General features: G+C 38.9%; 1 long non-coding RNA gene across 1 annotated transcript; it reads left to right on the top strand.

The window, feature by feature from the left end:
- Nucleotides 1–5,834: 5,834 nt before the first annotated feature.
- On the top strand, nt 5,835–15,621 carry LOC148804328 (uncharacterized). The gene is made up of 3 exons (XR_016070911.1): nt 5,835–6,894; nt 15,288–15,369; nt 15,484–15,621. It is a non-coding gene; the product is annotated as an uncharacterized LOC148804328 (long non-coding RNA).
- The last annotated feature ends 6,349 nt before the right edge of the window (nt 15,622–21,970 follow it).

Here is a 21,970-nt window from a genome sequence, read left to right as displayed (position 1 = left end):
GGAGTGGCTGGATTGCGCATCATCAATTGGCGCCGTCTGTGGGAAACATTTTAAAAAGCTTTCTCTACAGAACTTTCGCCAGCATTAATGGCGTCTTCTAGCAACGCCGGGTAGAATAACGAAATGAACACTTCTGAGGGGCAACTTCAGGCTCCAACCGTGCGTATCGGTCAGTTTACTGTACCTCTCAGCACCTTCGGGGTCCCCACGCTGGACCTACCCCAGGTCACCGAGGCGGTGAACACCCCATTCCCTCTTGTGGTAAACACCACCTTCACTGAACCCTCCATGGTTCTTCCCGCCGTGGGGCAAAACTAGCTGGGTGACCTAGTGCAGTGCGTGTGGGCTATTCAGACCCAGATGCAGCAAGTCAAGTAGCTTTAGCACTACCAACAGCAAGTCCTGTGTCATTTCTATCAGTAGTAGTTCCCAACGCTGCAGCAAAGCCGACAACCAGCTCAGTTGCGGTGCCCGATAACGCCGCAGAACTAGCAGCCGCTCAACCGCTGCCGAAGTAGTCGCCCTCCTCGCAGAGGGGAAACCTCCAAAGCCTCATCCTGTAGTAGGAGAGAGCCAGTAGCTCCCACCACCTCGCGGTTACAAGGCGGATCAGAAAGCGCTCACCCCACCAAGGCCGGTCCATCCCAGCGCGCTCAACCGGAAACCTCACTGACGGGCAACCGGTTCAAAGTCCTGGCCGCGAACTCTGAACGATACCCTTCGGTTTGCAGAAGCCAGTATTAGCCTGATTCTCACCAGGCCAAGACTCAGCTTGACAGTACCGAAGCAAGCAGCACCAACACGGATCCCGCCAAGAAGTAGCCAAGGCGGCGTCCCAAGGTGCACCGTGCAATAATCCCTGAACAGCTCGCAGAGCCCAGCCGACCCGAACAACCCAAAGGTAAGACGGGAGTGAGCTCTGGAGTCATGAAGACCGCCCCTCTCCTATCGGTGCCATCTCCCCTCTCCCCCGATCTCCTAGCAGCTCCCATGCCAAAGGTCTTCAAGGTCCCCCCCTAGACAAGTACGATGGGTTGTTTGACCCAAGTGACCATGTGGACTCCTTCCAGTCCCAGATGCACCTCGTCGGGGCCAGTGAAGCCTGCATGTGCGTCGCCTTCTCCATGACCTTCAGAGGAGTAGCACGCACGTGGTATAGAAACCTCCCATCCGGAGAAATCCAGAGCTGGGCACAGTTCGTACAAGCATTCACCTCGCACTTCGTTACTAGCAAGAAGTGTCTGAGGTCGTAGGAAAGCCTTCTTTGCATAGTCCAGAAAGAGGGAGAGTCCATCCGGAGCTACATCAAGCGCTTCAACAACACCTGCCTCTTTATCCCGAACCTAGACCCCGCTGTGAGACTCATCGCAGCAAAGAGAGGAGTCACTCACCGGGAGTTCAAGTGGCACGTAGTGGTGATCAAGCCCAAGGACATCACCGCATTCCTCAAACTCGCTGACCAATTCATTGAGACTGAAGAGGAAATGAATCAAAAAGACGGAGCTCTAGTAGAGAAGAGGAGGAGAGACGACGACAAAGACCTCGGCACCGCATAAGCTCTAGTCGCCTCTTCGGCATGGGCAAAGCTTAGGAGTGAACCTTGAGTCGCTCCCAGAGCCTAAGGGCTAAAGTGCCGAACTGACAAAGACCTCGACACCGCATAAGACCTAGTCGCCTCTTCGGCATGGATGAGTTATTCCCAGTCGCCTCCTTGGCATGGGCACTTAAGACCCAGTCACCTCTTTGGCATGGGCGAGCAAGTCCCAGTCGCCTCCTTGGCATGGACACTTAAGACCTAGTCGCCTCCTTGGCATGGACACTTAAGACCCAGTCGCCTCTTCGGCATGGGCAAGCTAGTCCCAATCGCCTCTTCTGCATGGGCGAGCAAGTCCCAATCGCCTTCTTAGCATGGACACTTAAGACCCAGCCACCTCTTCGGCATGGGCAAGCTAGTCCCAGTCTTCTCCTTGGCATGGACACCTAAGACCCAGCCGCCTCTTCAGCATGGGCAAGCTAGTCCCAGTCGCCTCCTTGGCATGGACACTTAAGACCTAGTCGCCTCTTCGGCATGGGCGAGCAAGTCCCAGTCGCCTCCTTGGCATGGACACTTAAGACCCAGTCGCCTCTTCGGCATGGGCAAGCAAGTCCCAGTTGCCTCCTTGGCATGGGCACTTAAGACACAATCGCCTCTTCAGCATGGACAAAATCAATAAAAGTGGACTATAAGTTGCCCCCAGATCCTAAGAGCTACAATACCGAACTGGCAGAGACCTCGGCACCTTACGGGCAGCTCGCTTCCAAGCAGCTCCAGAGCCTAAGAAACTGAATCAGCGCTTACAAGCTCGTAGAATTACGGGCAAAAAGGAGAAATCTACTCCCTTTGCCGAATTACTTTCAGCTTGGGAGTGGGGGGCAAATGATGAGGGCATATTTGGCCCTCCAATGATATTATGACACCTAGCACCTCATGCCAACTAAGTGCAGCCTCTTGACAACTAGACAGCTCAAGCTCGCCACAGGCAGCTCACCACCAGGTAACTCGCTACGGGGCAGCTCATTATCAGGTGGCCCGGCCTCTCGCGGAAAGCTTCCTACCTGACATGACTGTACCTTCCAACCCTGAATACTACACCCACGTCCCTTGTCTGACGGCGCAGTATCTGACAACTCTGAGGACTGCACTCATTGTCCCTGGTCTAGCGGCATCGTGCCTGCCAACCCCGGAGGTTGTCTCCTACCTGGCGGGACTGTACCCTACAACGGTCGCATTAGCCCACCTGCTCCCCAGTCCTGACGACAACATCCAATCACTCCGAGGCGTTACCTGACAACAGATCGCTGCAGCAGAGATTCGGGATCAATCCCACCAAACCTGTCAAGATGCCAATATAGAAAGACTTCAACCCCCCAGGGGCCAAGGTATCGCATATTCACCACTCTCTAGCTTTCTCATCTTCTTGCAAACTCATTCTCTTCCAGCTTGCAACCGAGTACTAACTTAAGCATCGGTGTATTCCCGCCGGATAAACAACCCCGGGTTCCTTCATCTCTTTTCATGCAGGTATCTCTTGCCCGTCGCTAGTTAGAAGCATAGTCACTTCCAGCTAAAAGTGGCCGAATTGCGCATCATCAGTCCCCACCCTAAATCCACCCCATATGATAATGCGTATCCCCCTTGATTAAAGGTCTTAGATCCGCTACTACCCATGACTACATAGTGCCTAAACTAATTGCTTTGGCTTAGTAATTTTGGATATGAGCCTTTACTCACCTACCTTCAAAAGTTAAAATGTTAGATTAGATAATCCACTAGAACTTGTCGAGTTCAATGTTGTAAAAAGTAAAATCCAGGTGGTGGTAGGTTGAGCTTGAATGGTTCAATAAATCAGTTTAATTAGTTAAAATGGAATGATTAGACCATCCAAAATCCATATGGTCACTACTTCCATTTCCTCGATCAATAATGATTGCATCATTTAGCAACTTCATAAATCACATATGAAACTATTCTATTTTTTGCTGCTACATTGCAAGCAAGTCGAGCAAGGGTGACTACCCGAATAAAAGGTCGATCAAGACTCTTTTTATTATTTCAAAATCTTTTTTTTTTTTTGGTATTTAGTGCCATGCACCATTAATAATTTCTCCCTTTACCCTTTTATCCCCAAAGTGTTGATTGGGGGATTTAACTCTGCATTAATACTGGAACAAATCAATTAATACACCAACGAATCAGCCCTTGATTGGTTCCCAAAACCTTCTATGATCTATGGTCTCAGCTCTCAGTGGCAAGATCTTGTATGAATAATTTTATGTACGCTTCTAGTCATACAAAAATGTTTGGGTAAATTACAAAGACCCCTCCTTATTTATAGGGTTATGAAAAATAGCCCTTGTACTTTCTTTTGTGACAGAGTCCCCTAAACTTTTACATTGCAATTAAGATCCTTAACCATTAAGTTAGCTTACAAAAGATGCTAAGAAATGAAATTTTCGAAATGACACAAACGGGCAAAGTCTTCCCCCTTTTGTCTATTCCTTACCCATTTTATGATTTTCGCCTAAGTCCTAGCCTACATAAACATACCATCGGAGAACCATTTGACGAGAACCCTATATCATTCTTCACCCAAAAGTTGATTCCATTATCTCACTGGTAAAGAGTTGTCCAATGTGTCGTCATTGGTAGACCTGTTGACGAGGCTTGGACAAAATTTTAGGCCTGCAGGTTCGGAGTCAAGCTTTCTCAAAAAAGCCTGACTTGGGCCCAAGCTTGGCCCGACACTATTGCATATAATAAAAAAGTACTTATGTTATATATAATAAATTATATATAATCTATATTTGTTTATTAAATTATTAATAAATATTAATTTACTATTAGGAAATCCAAATTAGTTTATTAATTTATTAAGTTATTACTAAATTAATGTAATATTAATTTATAAAAATACACTGAAAATAAGACACTTTATGTATAAATCAGGCTTCACTCTTCGGGCTTTATATAAGGGCCAGTTTTGGGCTCAGGCCTATACATTTTCTGTTGATAAATAGGTCTAGTCAGTGAATATAGAAGAATCTCTACTGATGTCATTTGCATCTTTTATGTTATCCTAGTTTATTGGCATTATCAAAGAATAAGAACCTATGTATATGTTTGCCATGCTAGCTATTTTAACCATATGAGAACCAATATGTTCAATAATTCTTGGGTTATCAAAGTGTAAAGTGAAAGAGTAAAATTGTCCAATAAACAAATAACAAGAGGGAAGTTTTGGGATTTAAAAAGCTTTAAACAGCCAACTGAGAACATTTTCAAAAGTTAATTGACAAAATCCTAACGAAGGGGAGTATTTGTCGCAACATAAAAAATTTAGGGGGTCTTTATTGCAAATAAAAAGTATAAGGGGTATTTGTCACTAACCTTATAGTAGAGGGGGTATTTGTAATTAATCCAAAATATTTTAATATGTAGTGTGATCCCACACGTAAAAAGCTTTATAAACCTTCAGTTTCAGTAGGATGGTGGTGATTTTTTTTTTCTTTTTTTTTATATCTTTTTGAAGGGCTTACACAATGGGGTTAACTCATCCCCCAACTCATAACCTCCCAACCTCTCACAACCCTTACAGCCATGCATTGGTAGTGTCTCCCTATAAATAAAATCATACAAGTACCTAGATGTTGGGTGGGTGAAAGGACCAAACTTGTGTGAAGAGGAAAATCAGAAGTTCAGAACTCTAGAGATGATGTTTTTAAAGAGGCAGGGCAGGAGGTGGGACCAATTGAAGTAGGGGTGAAAACTGAAAAGTGAACTGGGGTCGTGCCAATCCATTGCGCTAAGTTTAATGCTTTTTAGGCTGAAATTCTTGCAATGGTGAGAGAGGAATTGCAGACTCCTTTTCAGAGCTGCCAAATGGTCATTATGCTTATTTTCAGAACATTGGAGTAAACAAATAACATCATTAGATTCATCAAATTATGTCGGTGTTCAGAACATCGTGGTCACCCTGCCTTGATTGGTACAAAAATAAAAATAAAAATTTATATGTTGATTTTAATTCCTTCTATCATGTTGGTAGGGTGTCAAGAGATCCCAATTCAGCAACCGGTACTCATGGGTCTCATCTCATGCGTTATTATTAATTTATTACTATCAACACTGCTGACGAGTGACGGGGTTCCTTCTTTACAAACGGGCTTAGGTGGCCCAATGAGCGTTGGAGGCCAGATTTGTAGCGGCATTTGGCTTTGGCAACGTTTCTAGTGTTTTATATGTTCTACTCAGAGCAGAAAAATCTTTATTAATTTGTTGCTTCCTACCATTACCAACTACCAACATCTGAAGAAAACATCACAAATGGTAATGTATTTGTTTGACAACTGGAAAAGAAAATGTCAAATCTCGGCTGGTCGCAGCAGCAGCAGATGTGATATAGATGAATAGATCTCCATCTCCGCACGGGTGGAATATGTGAATGTGAAGTACATACAGCTAAAATGTTATATTATTTTATACTGAGATTTTCGGCCCAAGCCCAATTTCAAGTTATAATATCCCACCCAACCCATTGCCATGTTGGGCCTTCCATTTCCAGATCTTGGGCTCGGACTCGGAGTGGATTCTAAACTAATTTCTAAGGACAAAAGGAATGAATGCAAGTATGCAACGTGCCAACGGACAATGGTCGTTCGAAATTGAATCCTTGTCTTCCCTCCATTTTTAGTCTTTCAAGAAAGAAAGAAACCCCACCGCACACCAGAGAAACTGCTACAGAAACTCAGCCAGAAGATCCTTTCAGGTTGATGAAAGCGTGTGGCCAACATGTTCAATCGTTTTTCTCTTCTTTCTTCTTGAAGCCCTAATCCTAATTCCACCTGATCCTTTCTCCCATTGCAGCAAAACTGAATAACTTCTTCAATTGGATGCCGCAACAAAAGCTATCCCCCCCTTTCAGGGATTAATTACAACGGTGAATGGAATGATTGACATATTAACGAATACTCTCTAACCCTTGCTTCCTCCCTCTATTTCAGCCTCTCGCTATTATCCTCTCGACACCAACGCCCAGATGCTTCACCACCGTTTCCAGTCCTACTATAAAGCCCTTTATGTCGCCGCCTCTCTGATGATGTCTTGCTGCTCTCTATCCATCGCGCGAGAATACCTTTTTCTGGCTTTCCGGTTTTCACCCAAAATTATTAACCAACCTTCTCAGGTCCTTCCTCGACGACCAGTATATGGCTTGGATATATTGGAGCTCGTGAGCATCTTTCTGACGGAGATTATGTTCTACAGATATTTATATCATGCGGCTCTCTATCTCCAGAAGCTTGCCCAATTTTTTGTTGGGTCATGAGACACCGAATTGTTCTGTGAATTCGAGCAATGTAGGATTCCTATCACTTGGAACTTGATTTTGGTTCTTCCATTTGTATGTAGGGCATTTCATGTGGCATTCTATATTTCCATGAGCATATTAATTTTCTCCTATCCAAGCTACTAGGTTGGTTAATATAAGTTTACTGCATATCTTTAGACAAAGGAATCTGAATATAAGTTTACCTCATCTATTAGTTGATCTAGACGTCATGATTAGGGGTGGTAAATGGGTCGGTTGGATTGGTTGGGTTAAGTAAGGTTGAATATCAACTCAATCCACCCATATTGACCCACTAACCCATTACCAATCATAGTGAGAGGGTCATAACCCACCTCAAGCCTAATCCACCCTGATCGACCCATATTGATCTTTAACCACCCTCATCCATACTAACTCACATACCTTCGTTTATAAATACAAAAATGGGTCGGGACGGCCCGTACATGCAAAATAATAAATTTTGATAGAATAATCTTTCTCAAGACTATCATATGACAAAAATGAGTCAGGTCAACCCGTATACTTGAAAATGCAAAAAAAGTTGAAGAAAATTTGTAGAAAATGCAAAAAATTGTAGAAAAATACTAAAAAATTTAGAACTTTTGCAGAAAAAATCAGAAAATATGCAAAAAAAAAACAGAAAATTGTAGAAAATACATGAAAAACACCAAAAATTGTGCAAAAAAATACTAAAAAATTGTTGAAAATGCAGAAAAATACCAAAAGAAATTTAGAAAATGTAGAAAAATACCAAAAAATTGCAAAAAATGCATAACTTTTATAAAAGTGCTTTTATGCGTCCATAAAAGTGTTTTCATAAAAAGTACTTTTATAAAAGTGCTTTTGTGTAAAAGTACTTTTACAAAGCTTTCATAAAAGTGTTTTTGTAAAAGGACTAACAAAAGTGCTTTTGTGTAAAAGAACTTTTGTAAAAGTGCTTTTATGCTTTCATAAAAGTGCTTTCGTAAAAGTACTTATGTAAAAGTGCTTTCATAAAAGTTCTTTTCATAAAATTACTTTATAAAATTGTTTTTGTATAAAATTGTATGTGAACACGAAAGTTAATACAATCTATTTTATTTCACTTTTATTCTCAAAATGAAATCTAGTATAGTGGTTTGGAAGTGTAATGAGATGCTAACACATTAGGAGGTTTGAGTTCGAACCCATTTTGACCCGCAACCCAACCCATCCTGACCCTAATAGGTACCCATGACCCAACCCATCCTGACCCTAATGAGTACCCTCGACCCAACTCACCATAATCCTTTTCCACTTACCCTAATGGGTTGCTTGACCCATATTGACCCATCAATAGATTGGGTGTGTTCCAAGGTGGATGGGTCAAATGGGTTGGGGTCAAGATTGTCAACCCTAGTCATGATTTGCTGATTTTTTCATTATACATCTACTATACAATCCTAGAATTATGACAAATTGACTACAAAATTCTTCTTTTGACAAGCTATCCTTGAAACTCATGGCATGTGATAATCATTTGAACTATCTCCTCATTGAAATTCATCAAGGGATTTGTGATAATAATGATACACTTTTTACTATTAATAAACCTAATTTCTTCATTATTTTTAACATATAATGTTGGCTCTAATATGATAGAATAAGGCAGCCCAGTGCACAAGGCTCCCGCCAATGTAGGGTTTGGGGAGGGACAGATGTATGCTGCCTTACCTCTAAACATACAGAGAGGGTGTTTCCTAGACTCCAATGTGATAGACTAATAGTTCAAAAATTATTGATATTCAACTAGTTACATGGTGTTAGGTTTCCATTTACTATAATGGAATGTTAATAATAGTTTGTATTTTTGTGATTCTTGAATCAGTTAATATTGATGGGAGAGAGGAAATTTTATCGGGTTGACCTTAATAGCTGCTGTATTAATATGAGGATGTTTTAGTCAAGTTTCCAAATTTTAAAACTCTTAACGAATTGCATTCATAGGGGCCATTGCTTGGTCTAATGGAAAAATCATAAACTCACAAGTGTGAGAATGTGGTTTGTGTCAGAGTAGTGGTCTCTGTCCATTTCATGATATGGAGATGTGAAACCATGATTAAGGGACTTGATCATAGTATCCAATGAAAATTGTCAAATTTCTTTGATGAATAAGCAAGATCTTTAGTTTGCTTGACTCTTCACATCCATTTACCCTATTGAAAATCTTCATGAGCAGATATTTAGCTTCGAACATGTCAAATAACATTGAACCTGTCATTGCTTCATACCAAAATCTTTAGCTACTTCATACAAAATCTTACCATCCTTCCCCTAAGCACCAACCCTTGGTGGTTATTCTATGCACACTTCTTCACTAGATCACCGTATAGGAAGGCAATGTCGAGTTGAAACAAGGGCCAATCATATATAGCCGCTATTGATGTCAACTAATCAATGTTCTAAAAATCATAATCGTATCGTAAATCGTAAAGGGGTTTGAATCAAATTGTATACCTAAACAAGGGCCAATCAACTTTTTTCAAAAGTTGTTAAAAACTCTAAAATATACCTAAATCTCTCAAAAAATAGAAAAAATGACTTTGCACAAGCTTTCTAACCCATAAACATCTTATAACTATATAGTAATGATAGACTTATAGTTACACACTTACACTAGTGTCAATAAAAAACAATATCTTTAATTATCTTGATATGAAATATTAATGAACCATAATTTTTTAAAAGGAACCATAATGCTTTCTAGAGTCTAGAAGTAGAGTATTGTTTCTATTGTTTTAAATTTTTACTTTCAACTTCAAGTGTTAAACAAAGTAACAAACTATGCACATTAAGTCATCAATTAATAATTATCCACACAATTTATACAATAGTGAGACAAACACTACAAATGAAAGTTATACAACTAAAGAAATTAATTTCTCCAAAATTAATGAATATAAAGAGATATCATGTGTATAGAACTATGGGTGAATTTTAATTTCATTCTAAAAAAAATCAAATTTTAAAGTCTAAGTATAAGTGCTTCATAAATCATAATCTAATTTCAAGGAGGAAGGAATATATAATCAAGGGAAAAATGAAGAGAAGAAAGAATGGGGCAAAGTCACTGTTTTAATATGAATAATGAAAGAAAGAAAACAAATGAACCATGTTTTCATGTTAGAAAAGAGTGAAAAAATAGAATATATCCTTGTTTTTTCACAAAAAAAAAGGAGAGTGAAAATAATAGAATGGAACATGTTTTAACATTAGCAAAAAGAAAAAAAAAAGGAAGCTATTTTTGCACAATAGAAAGCAACCTATTTTAACCTACAAAGTACAAATATATCTTTGTTTTTGCATAATACAGTTTATTTTATGTGTAAAAAAGAATGAAAAATGGGGATGAACCCCTGTTTTGTGATTAGAAAAAGGGTGAGGGGAATATATTAGGGCTAAAGCCCTATTTTCATGCAAGAAAACAAGTAAAAATATTGGGGAAAAGACCATGTTTATGCATGGAAAAAGGGTGAAAAGTAAAAGGGCGGAGCCCATGTTTTTATGCAAAAAAAAATCAAGATAAAATATTATGAAGCAAGGGGGAAATATTACGAAACTAGGTACCCCTAGCTTTCATGCAAAAATGAATGAAAAACATGGGACAAAGCCTCTATTTTCATGCCAAAAAGCGATTGAAACAAATAGGGCGGAGCCCCTATTTTTATGCCAAAACATCGACTAAAATAAATAAGGCGGAGCCCCTGTTTTCAGCCAAAAAAATCGATTGAAATAAAGGAGAAGAAAGAAGACAAGATGAAAGGAGGAAGAGGAGAAGGAAGAAGAAAGAAAGAAAGAAGAAAACAATACAAACCATGTACAAATAATATAAAAATAGTAGAAACAATGGAGGGTTTCTTCTCTTCTAGTCTCCCGCCAAGTCTTTTCCTTCAATGGTAAGTCATGTTTGATCGACCAAAGTGTATATTCTATGTTTTATAACTAAAATGATGATTATGCCCCTCTCTGTAAAAGAAAAACTTTAAAAAGAAAGAGGGCTAAATGGTCGTCTAATCTTAAGTTAATCTTTCAAACTCTAACCATATGAATCATCCAGGAATCGTGATTTACAATTCATACTAGCGATTTGCTTACAAATCGTACGATGTATACAAAAAATGACTTATATATACGATTTGTATCGTTTTAGCCCCGATTCGATTTGAATTGTACAATTCAAATCGTGAATTGCATGATTTTGAAGACATTGCAACTAATGAATTAAGCCAATCTTGGCAACAAGAGATAATGTCTCTGTATAATCCACTCCATACAACTATGAGTACCCCTTTGCAACCAACCTAGCCTTTAGGCACTCTGTTTTTTCATCTAGTAAGTATTTGATGGTATACAACATGCTTACAACATGATTATGAGAAGGTGCAAAGAGTTCTTCCATTGTGTGGTGCCACTCTAGGGAGGTAATAACTTCTTGGACATTCTTAGTGATAGAAATAGTAGACAAAAGGGAAACAAACTAACAATGGGAAGCAAAAATATGAGAAACAAAAACATAGTTAGAAATATGATGAAAAATACAATTATGTTTATCTTTATGCAAAGCAATGGGAAGATCAATGTTAGATTGAGAAGGCACTACAAGGTTAGTAACAATTGCCAAATCTATTGACGGAGAAGAAATTGGAGGAGCTGGTATTTGTTGATGTATATACACTTGCTTGATTGGTGGTCGCTCATTAGAAACCTACAGTGGAGGATATAAAGGCTTGGGAACTGGAAGTGGGAGCATAGCAGATGAAGAAGAAACATTATTACTTGTGAGGAACAAAATGTTGAGAAAGATTAATACACTTGTAGCCCTTTTGTGTCCGAGAGTAGTCAAGAAAGATACACTTTGTAGAGTGCATCTAACTTGTCTATCCTAGGCTGCAAATTATGAACAAAGCATATGCATACAAAAACCCTAGGAATAAGAGGAAAATGAGACAACATAGGAAACGAAGCTAAGAAGGGAGATTGGCCTTCAAGGATAGATATTGGCATCCAGTTAATAAGGTAACAAATTATAAGAATAACATCACTCCAAAAATGTTTAGACTGTGTTTGGTTGCAATGCAAACGCAAATATGTACACTACATATTTACCCATTTTTGGTTAATGAATGCAAATACGGTTCACATTTTGAACCATTTTTGCATTCATCTTGTTTGTTTGAAATCGGTGCAAAGTGTGGGCCCATCATTAAATGATCCAACTATCTTAAACTCCAATGCCTTAACTTTGGTCAAAAAGTTAATTATCAAAAGAACACAAAATTGTAACAAAAAAATAGGTACAATAATGCTCTCTTCTCAAAGTACAAAAGTGTTAGAAAATACATTTTTGATCTGATAATCATTAATTTTTTACATATGAAACAAACACTCGCAAACATGAACCGGGGTACATAAATACCCCAATTTTGAGTTTGTATCGCAAACAAACGGAGCCTTAGGAACATGTGTTGTAATAGATTTCAGCACTTTTCTCACACCTATCACCCACTTTTAACAACAAGAAACACACTGAAACTCAGAAACATGTGTTGTAACAGATTTTAGCACTGTTCTCACACCTATCACCCACTTCTACCACCAAGAAACACACTAAAACCCAGAAACATGTGTTGTAACAGATTCCAGCACTGTTCTCACACCTATCACCCACTTCCATCAACAAGAAACACATAGAAATTCACTTCTTATGCATACTCGCTAATAGGCAGTCCACAATAGGTCCAAAGATCCATAAATGTGCCCTTTTAGACTACTGAAACACCACACAAATTGTTGCAGATAAACTGATCACTAATAGTTCCTCTTTGATACATCAATTAGAGGGTTTCTCTAAAAGTCCACTAAAACAACACTTACTGTAGCAAATGGTGTCATGAATACCTCCCTAGAGAGAAAGCAATAACTCCTTTTTATCCTCTCTTCAATCCTCTATGCAATCACCAAGAAACTTCAAAATAGGTATGTTGGAAGGTGCTGAAAAAAATTGGGCAAGAAATCAAGGCTCTGATACCATGTTATTAGTTTGATCAAATCTGATTTGTCTTGGAAAAAAAGGAAAAAAGAGGAGAATAAGAAGGGACGAAGAAGAAGAGAGAAAGGAGAAGAAGAAGGGATGGTTTGAATGGTCTTTGAGAGAGGAAAATAACACTCTCTCAGCGGATCAGAATTATCTATATATGGGTTTGTAATGTTGAGTACAAAGACCTTTGTGCCCCTCTTTATGTATGGGACACTACTTAACTTTGAACATAATAGACAAAACATATTTAAGTAAAACACTATAAAATGACTCAAGTACCCTTGGATTATTGACTCTAATAATTAGCAAAAAGAATTCTCTTCCCTAGAGTTTTCTTTAAGTAGGATAAAACTCTCTCAATAGCTTCTAAATCAGTTTCTACGGGGAGTATGCATAAACTGACTACTCACACTTATTGTATAAGAAATATCAAGTCGAGTCTTGTAGAGGTATAACATTTCCCTACAAGTTTTTGAAACACTTCTTGTCAAGGAATAACTCTCCATGTGTGGTAAATAGCTTATGCCAAGAACATTAGGGGTGAGCATAGTTCGGTTGAAACTGAATAACCAAACCGACATTTTGGTTTCAGTTTGGTCGGTTTGGTTAGTTTGAGTATACAGTTTGGTTCGGTTTTTTAGTACGGTTTTATTAAGATCGGTTTTCGGTTTCGGGTGTACTATTTAGAGGTCCGATTAACCGAATTATTAGGGGTTTCGGGTGTACTATTAAGATCGGTCTTCTCTTCGTCCTACCCAAGTACTCAGTTACTCTTCATCTTCTCTTCGGTCTAGCAAATTGGCGCCACCGCACCACTCACCAACAACAGCGACAACGCCGACAAGTGATACCCTAATGACGGCGACTTGCAACTTAGGTATAATATTTGTTTTTTGTTCTTTTTCAGGTTTTCCCCTTTTATTCGTCATCAACCAGTCCAGTCCCCCTTGATTCTTTTTCCCATGTCTGGAGCCACCTATCCATCTATCCTCTCATACTATATAAAGTGGATGTCACTTCTGTAGTTTTGTGACAAGCTTCAAACCCTATAGAAAAACTGCATGAAGGCTGAAACCTACCTCTTCATCTTCTTCCTTCCTGCTTTTATAAGAAAGAAGAATTTCCATAGACCTATCCAATCCCTGTAAAACATGTTTCCACAGGCCCACAAGGAAAAAAGAGATCAGAAGGTGGGGAGTAAATCAAACATGTGTTTTTTGTCATTGATGTGTCTTGCTAAAATATTAGCAACCACATAAAAGGGTCTCAAATAAATTATATAAATTGTTTCTATCCAATCTCCAATCCTTATATAATCAATCTCTTGCATGGCAATTCCAGAACTTCTCTACAAAACTTCTAACTCTTAACATCTAGCTTTGCCTAGAAAAATCATATGGAAGAAACTATAATTTTCCAGGGGAGCCCTAGATGTATCGACTTAATTGCAAAATCACAAATATTCAAAATCCACCTTTATATTTAAGTCATAGCATAAGATATTAAGATAGAAATCTTTCTCTCTTATTGAGTTAAATTGCATCGTCTGATACATTATGATCATTACATTCTCAACCTATTGAAACTTGTTTTTCTTTTTTTTTTTGGGGGGGGGGGGGTGATCCTCAACTTATTGGAAATTGGAAGTACAACTTTCTTTGCATCTAATTCACAAATAAAGGATAGATAATAAATGATATTAGAAAAGAATGAACAAATCCGGGAACCTAGAGAATATCACTTGTTGATATTTTCTGAAGATTACAAATCAATAATCAATCTATCTCAAGTAAATATTTAAAAAGCAAGGGAATAATTACTAAACCCCAATTCCATAATAGACAGTAGACTAGTGACAGTCTAATTTTTTATGTAAGCAATTAAGCATGGCTTTTTTATTTTTTATTTTATATTTCTGATCCGTTGGTGATAGGTTTCTACTTGTACCGAACAATTCTAATATTTCTTGATCTGATTCAAATATTTTAATTCTAATATGGCATTTTTTGTTTTATATCTAATTTTATAAATTTATGCTATTTTTATAATTTTTATGACATGTTACTCAAATTGGAATATTGGATTAGAATTGGATATCTGAATAAGTAGATAAATCATATTTGAGTATATATTAATTATGTCTTCCATAATGACATTCATCAAATTTAAATGTATGTTTTGGAGAATATGTGTATATGGTTGCTTGATTGGTATTCTTTTCAGTTCAGGTTTTGGATTGAATTTTTTTCACCTCCACTTATAAGCTTCTCTCTTCATTAAACATTCAACTTATCATGCTAATAAACATCGTGCCTCTTATACATTATTATTTTTTATTTTAATAGGGGGTTTGGAGTTGGACTTAACTTACTTGGTCTTGGGTTGTTTTTACTTTTAACCACGGCTTCAATAGTTTCATCCTGCAATGTAAGCTAACTCATTCCCTTTTTTGACTTTTAAGTGTAATATTATGTGATTAGTTTCATTTGTTTTTTTTTTAATTCTAATTTATATTGTCTTTGTAAATGTCACATCAAATAGGAGATACATCGACTAGTATAGAGGATGCAAGCTCACATCCCAAACCCTCAAGTCAAACTGATTCGACAAATGCTACAAGTACAATCGTTAAAGGAAAGAGGAACGCCATACAACCAAGGTAAGAAGTATGGGAACACTTTTCTAAGTTTGTTTTAGACAATGGTGAATCAAAGGCTAAATGTAACTACTATGATAGAAAATTTTGTTGTGACCCTAAAAAAAATGGGACTGGATCACTAAGAAATCACATGAATATATTCAAGAAGAACCCTTATAACCTAGACACGAAACAAGCAGAATTGAATTTACACTTGAACTCAAAGGAGGGAGATGGTGAGAATATAAATCCCCTTGGCCTTAGTTGTTGGAAATTTGACCAAGAGGCTATTATGAAGGGGTTAACCCATATGGTCATTATTGATGAGCTCCCATTCAAATTTGTGGATGGTGAGGGCTTTAAGAAATTTATGACACTTTCTTGTTCAATGTTTCGTATTCCATCTAGATGGATTGTTGCTCAGGATTGTTATCAACTGTACTTTGATGAAAAGTTGAAGTTGAAGAATTTGTTAAACAATTCGTGTCAAAGGGTTTGTCTTACAACTTACACATGGTATTCATTGCAAAGAATTAATTACACGTGTTTAATAGCCCACTTTATTGATAATGACTAGAAATTGAATAAAAAAATTCTTAATTTTTGTCTAATTTCTAGTCACAAAGGGGAGGTTATTGGTAAGGAAATAGAAAAATGTTTACTTGAATGAGGAGTTGATAAAGTTTTTTCCATCACAGTTGGTAATGCTAGTTCAAATGATGTTGCGGTTACATTTTTAAGGAAGAGAATTGCTAATTGGGGAACTAGTAGTTTAGATGGGAAATTACTTCATATGAGATGTATTGCACACATTATAAATTTGGTTCTGAATGATGGTTTGAAAGAGATGAGTGAATCTATTAATCATGTTCAGGGAGAAGTGAAGTTTGTAAGATAGTCTCCAGCAAGGTTGCAAAAGTTTAAGGAGTTTGTTGAAATTGAAAAAATCCAGAGTACGAGTTTGTTGTGTTTAGATGTGAGTACTAGGTGGAACTCAACCTATTTAATGTTGGAGGTGGCTTAAAAGTTTGAAAAAGCCTTTGAGAAGTTTGATGATCATGATCCTTATTTTAGAAGTGAAATTAAAATGGGGGATGGTGTTCCTACTGATTTTGATTGGGCCCATGTTAGGAGGCTAGTACTATTTCTACAACATTTTTATGATCTCACATTGCGGGTTTTAGGTTTCTTGAATGTCACATCAAACAACTTTTTTCAATAAATTTATTCAGTTGATTGCCTTTTATGAGATTGGGGAGGTAGTGAGGACAAAGAATTAAAGGAGATGGCAGAGAGAATGAAAGGAAAACATGACAAGTACTAGGGAAACATTGACAAGATGAATAAGTTGATTTATGTTGCTGTTAATCTAAACCCTTGACAAAAATTAGAATATGTAGAGTTTTCCCTTACTGATATGTACGAAGGTGCCAAGGGTGAAGAGCTTGTGAAAAAAAAGTTAAGGATGTGTATGATTTGTACAATGAATACAAGAATATGATTGCACCTCAAAGTGGGCATATTAGTGATAAACCCCAAGTTTCAACTTCAAGCGAAATAGAGGGTGAGCAACCATCACAAGTAAGGAAGATGTTGGCAATGTCTCGGTTTAAAAAGTATAAGTCAAAAAATGGAGGGGTAGATAGCAAATCAGAGTTGGATAGGTAGTTAAATAAAGACACTGAAGAGGGAAATGATGACTTTAATATCTTAGGATGGTGGAAGGTTAATTCTCCCAGATTTCCCATCCTTTCACAAATGGCTCGGGATGTGTTGTTAGTTCCTATCTCTACAGTTGCTTCAGAGTTTGTTTTTAGCACCGGAGGACGAGTGCTTGATGTATTTAGGAGTTCTTTGACTCCTAAAATAGCGGAAACAGTTGTATGTACTCAAAATTGGATCCGATCATCACAATATGCCATTAATGTTGAAGAAGACCTAGAGGAGCTTGATAAACTTGAGAATGGTAACAATCTTTTCGATTTAAGTTTTATATCATTTATCATTTTCCTCTGATAATTTCTTAACTTTTGTAATTTGTAAATGAGGTTTTCTAATTTTCTTCCTCAATTTTCAGATTTGCCAAAAGTCGTGGTTACATCAGAATCAATAGTGATTGGCATTTGATTCGAGACCTATTATTGCACGATTCTTCCTACAATCCTACTCCTGTTTTTTTTTTGGTTATAGTGTAGCCAACTAGCCATATTTCGGTATTTCCAAGTTTTAGTAGTTTACGTAAATTCAAGTACATTTTGATGGACTAAAAAGAGTTAAACAAAGAACTTGACTTCACATTTCTTTCCCAATTCTCACTCTCATCAACTTGGCTTATTATATATTTATGTTTTTATAGTTAGTATGTAGTTTATCTTGCTTTCATAGATTTGGATTTTTTCTATTGTTGAGGTTTTAAAGAATCTATTGTTGATTTGGATGTTGATATACCTAGCAAGAAGCTACGTATGAGATCTAGATCAAGATCAAGATCAAGGTCAAGGTCACGCCCACCTAGTGATGTTGTTCCAGGAGAGGGCTTTAAGGATTCTGCACATAAGGTGAAAGCTGTAAAACTTGCTACGGATTTGTTGATTTGGATGCTGATCTACCTACCATAAAGTGATGTTGTTCCGGTTGGGCTACGGGTTTGTTTTATCTTCATAGCTGGTATTTTGGGTGCATACCTTGGTTTCTTACCAATCCAATTGCAATGATGGTGCCACATCCTTCATGGCAATTCTGTAAACCTAAAGGATGAGTAGGATGGTGATGCATTCTGCCTTTTGTTTTTATTCTAAAGCAATCAAGCTGCAAAGGAGACGGTCAGTTACTCAACTTCCCCTCTTTTCTTGATCTGGGTAAATTAGAAGTTGGGAGTATCATTTTTCTATTAATTTTATTTTTTATCGCTTCATCTTGCTACTGAAAATCTTATTTTGACTTTAAAGGCCATCTATAAATTTCAGCAGTTCAGAAGATATCATGGTATTTTCTATGTTATTTATAATTAGTTTTCTATTTTAAAGTTTTATTCCTTGGTAAGGGGATGGTAAATCTGTTTGACAACTGGTTAATTAGACACATTAGTTTTTCTACAACTATGCTGGTGAGGCATAGTGCTTGTCTGTCGTGCCATTTAGGATTTAGCATTTGAGACATGCTTTATGTTTTAAAACAATATTGTTGCCAAGTGGCCAGAACTACTTGGCTTTTAGCCTTTTACATGTTTTTTTAATGCAAATTTCTACTCTAGATTATGTTATTATATTTGTAAGCATTTGTTTATTTGACTTCTGCTGTGGATATCTCAGGTTCATCTGATTATGTTATTATATTTGTAAACATTTTTTTATTTGACTCAACATAGTCAATCTATTTCGCTTATAACCGGATCAACCGAAATAACCGAAAAAAAAATTCGGTTCAGTTTATTCGGTTTTGAAGAAGTTCGATTTTCAAAAATACTATTCGGTTTTTAAAAGTTCGATTTGTTTGGTTTAGTTTTTAACCGAACAAACCAAATGCTCACCCCTAAAGAACATACATTCTCGAAGATATAACTACTCCTTCCTTTGAAGAGCTACTTCAATACCTAAAAATACCATAAGTCTCCAAGATCCTTAACCTTAAACTTAGTACTACGGAACCACTTATGTCAGCCAATCTCCTCTACATCATCCCTTGTAACAACAATGTCCTCAACATAAACAATGAGAATAATTACCAAAATATATTCCTCTCAGAATATGATTTGACTGAACATAACTAATTCCAAGTTTCCAACCAAGGCATTCTTGAATCTTTCAAACAAACTTTGTGGTGATTATTCAAGTCCATAGAGAGATTTCTTCAGCTTATATACCTATCTTTATCTTTACCATACATCCTAGGAGGAAGTGACACAAACCTCCTCATGAAGATCTTCATTCAAGAAGTCATTTTTAACATTTAAATGATATAAGGGACAAGAAAAAGATGCTACCAAGGATAGCAAAACACAAAGAAAGTTTATCTTGCTCATAGGAGCAAAACAAATAGTCAATGCCATATTGTAACAAGTGTTTTCTTCGCCGCACCATCAAGTGCCAACCAACGTGCCTACAGCCGCCACTCCAGTGTCCAAGTGTGTCATGGGTGGGCTATGCATGTACTTTTGTATGGGGGGGATTGCCAATGACATTATTGTAATACTGTAGTATGATTTCCCACCTTTTTGATGTTTCTTATTGTCACTCCCCCAAAAGCTTAACGTACTCTTTGAGGGGAGGTAGGTAGTCGAGTGAGCTCATAAGCATGTAAAGGTTAAGCACGAGATCCCCTCGACACTATACTGTGTGCTTGTGCTTGCTACTGATTATTGCAATACAAATAGCCTTTTGCTAATTCGTGTTCCATCTTGTTGCCTTTTTGTGTGTGTTTGCTTTGTTGTGTAGGCTTACTCGCCCCTTTCGAGTGCCGCACGGGGCCCCAACGATTATCCCCGTGACAGTTGGTATCAGAGTAGGAGCTCCTTTTAAGCCATTCGACCCGCGACGTGAGTGACAGCATGAAGCACAACAGGGACATCGTGGAGGAGATCGAGCATGGATTCTCCACAGCCCATGAGGCCGATGATGCGCCCGCCGATGACATCGGCAAGGACAAGGAACCGAAGCCCAGCAAGCGTGAGAAATCTTCCAACAAGCATGCAGCCGTTGAGTTGCGCATGCTACGTTGCAAAGCCACCGTAGGTGAGATGCGAGACTCGATAGAAGATCTGCATCAAAACATGGAAGTCATGGACAACACACTAGTCGAGATTGAAGGTCGCTTGAGTGGAGTCGTGGACGAGGTCCGAGACATAATCAATGGCATGCTCAAGCAAATTTGCAGCACTGCGCGCCAACAAGAAGCAAGCTCCTCCAACTCACAAGTCCAAGACGGGCTTGACAGTTTTCAAGCCTAGCTCGATGAGATGAAGAACGAGTGGGCAACGTGGAGAAGAAGCACCTCCACAACAATGGTCATCCAGGCCCAACTAGATGAAATGAGAGCGGAGTGGGCCTCAATGAAGTCCGCCACATGTGCCTCCTCCGACACCCACGATCAATTAGAGGAGTTCAAAGCAGAATGTGCAATCCTGAAGAGGGCCATCGCTAATCTAGCCAGCACTTCCTTTACACATACTCCCTCCCACATCAAGATTAGGGAGCCAACCCCCTTTCGGGTACCCGCAATGCACGAGAGCTCGACAACTTCCTGTGGCAAATGGAACAGTACTTTGCCGCCGCCAATGTGACTGATGAAATGACTCAGGTACGTACTGCTACTATGTATTTGACTGATGTCGTTATGTTGTAGTGGCGCAGAAGGTGTGTTGATATAGAACGTGGTACGTGTGTTATCCGTACCTGGGCTGACTTTAAAAGAGAGCTAAAGAGACAGTTCTACCCAGAGAACGTGGAATACCTCGCTCGTCGCAAGATGAAGACTCTCAAGCACGGTGACTCCCTCCATGACTATGTCAAAGAGTTTTCAGCCCTCACATTAGAAGTCACCGATATGTCAGACAAGGACTTATTGTTCAACTTCATGGATGGTCTAAAGCCTTGGGTCGAGCTCGAGCTCCAACGACGCAATGTTCAGAACCTTGCCTCCGCCATGGCTGTGGCTGAACAACTTAGTGAATAGAGACTGTCTGATGATGAAGAAAGCAGACCAGCCAGCCCGCATACCACACATTCGAGTGGGGGAGATAGGCAACCAAGTCTCCCAAAAGAGAAGCCACCCTTCAACTACAAACCAGTCGAGCACCACAAGGGGAAGCAGCCACAAGGAAGTCAAAGCTACTACAACAACAGATATCAAGGGAGACCAAGCCGTCCTCCCATTTGCTACATTTGTGGGGAGGAGCACTTCACCAGGAATTGCCCAAAGCGAGCAAAGCTGAATGCCCTCATTGCCAAGCTAAGTGATGATGAGTAGAGTGATGGGGAACGGAGTACCCAGGCGCCAAGAGTGGGTGCCCTCCAACTTTTCAATGCCATGACGAAGAAAGGGGCTACCTCCAAACAGCCCTCCTCAGTCAAGAGAGGTTTGAGGTATGTTGATGTAACCATTGGCGGGAGGCCAACCAGGGCCCTAGTTGACACAGGGGACACTCACAACTTCATATACATTGCAAAGGCCAACAGACTTAACTTGGCCATTTCCAAAGAGCCTGGCTGGCTCAAAGCAGTTAACACAGGTGCCAAACCTACTAAAGGCATGGCTCGCCGAGTAAGACTACAATTCGGCACCTGGGATGGAGAGATTGACCTCTCCGTTGTCCACATAGATGATTTTGATATTGTCATTGGAATGAACTTCATGATACAGGCAAAAGCGGCACCGGCGCCTCACCTCGACACC

Source organism: Nelumbo nucifera, chromosome 1, assembly GCF_055504915.1.
Source record: "Nelumbo nucifera cultivar China Antique chromosome 1, China Antique-T2T, whole genome shotgun sequence".
NCBI classification, from domain to species: Eukaryota; Viridiplantae; Streptophyta; class Magnoliopsida; order Proteales; family Nelumbonaceae; genus Nelumbo; species Nelumbo nucifera.
The sequence above is the reverse complement of the archived record's forward strand: the minus strand, read 5'-3'. Positions and strand labels throughout refer to the sequence as shown.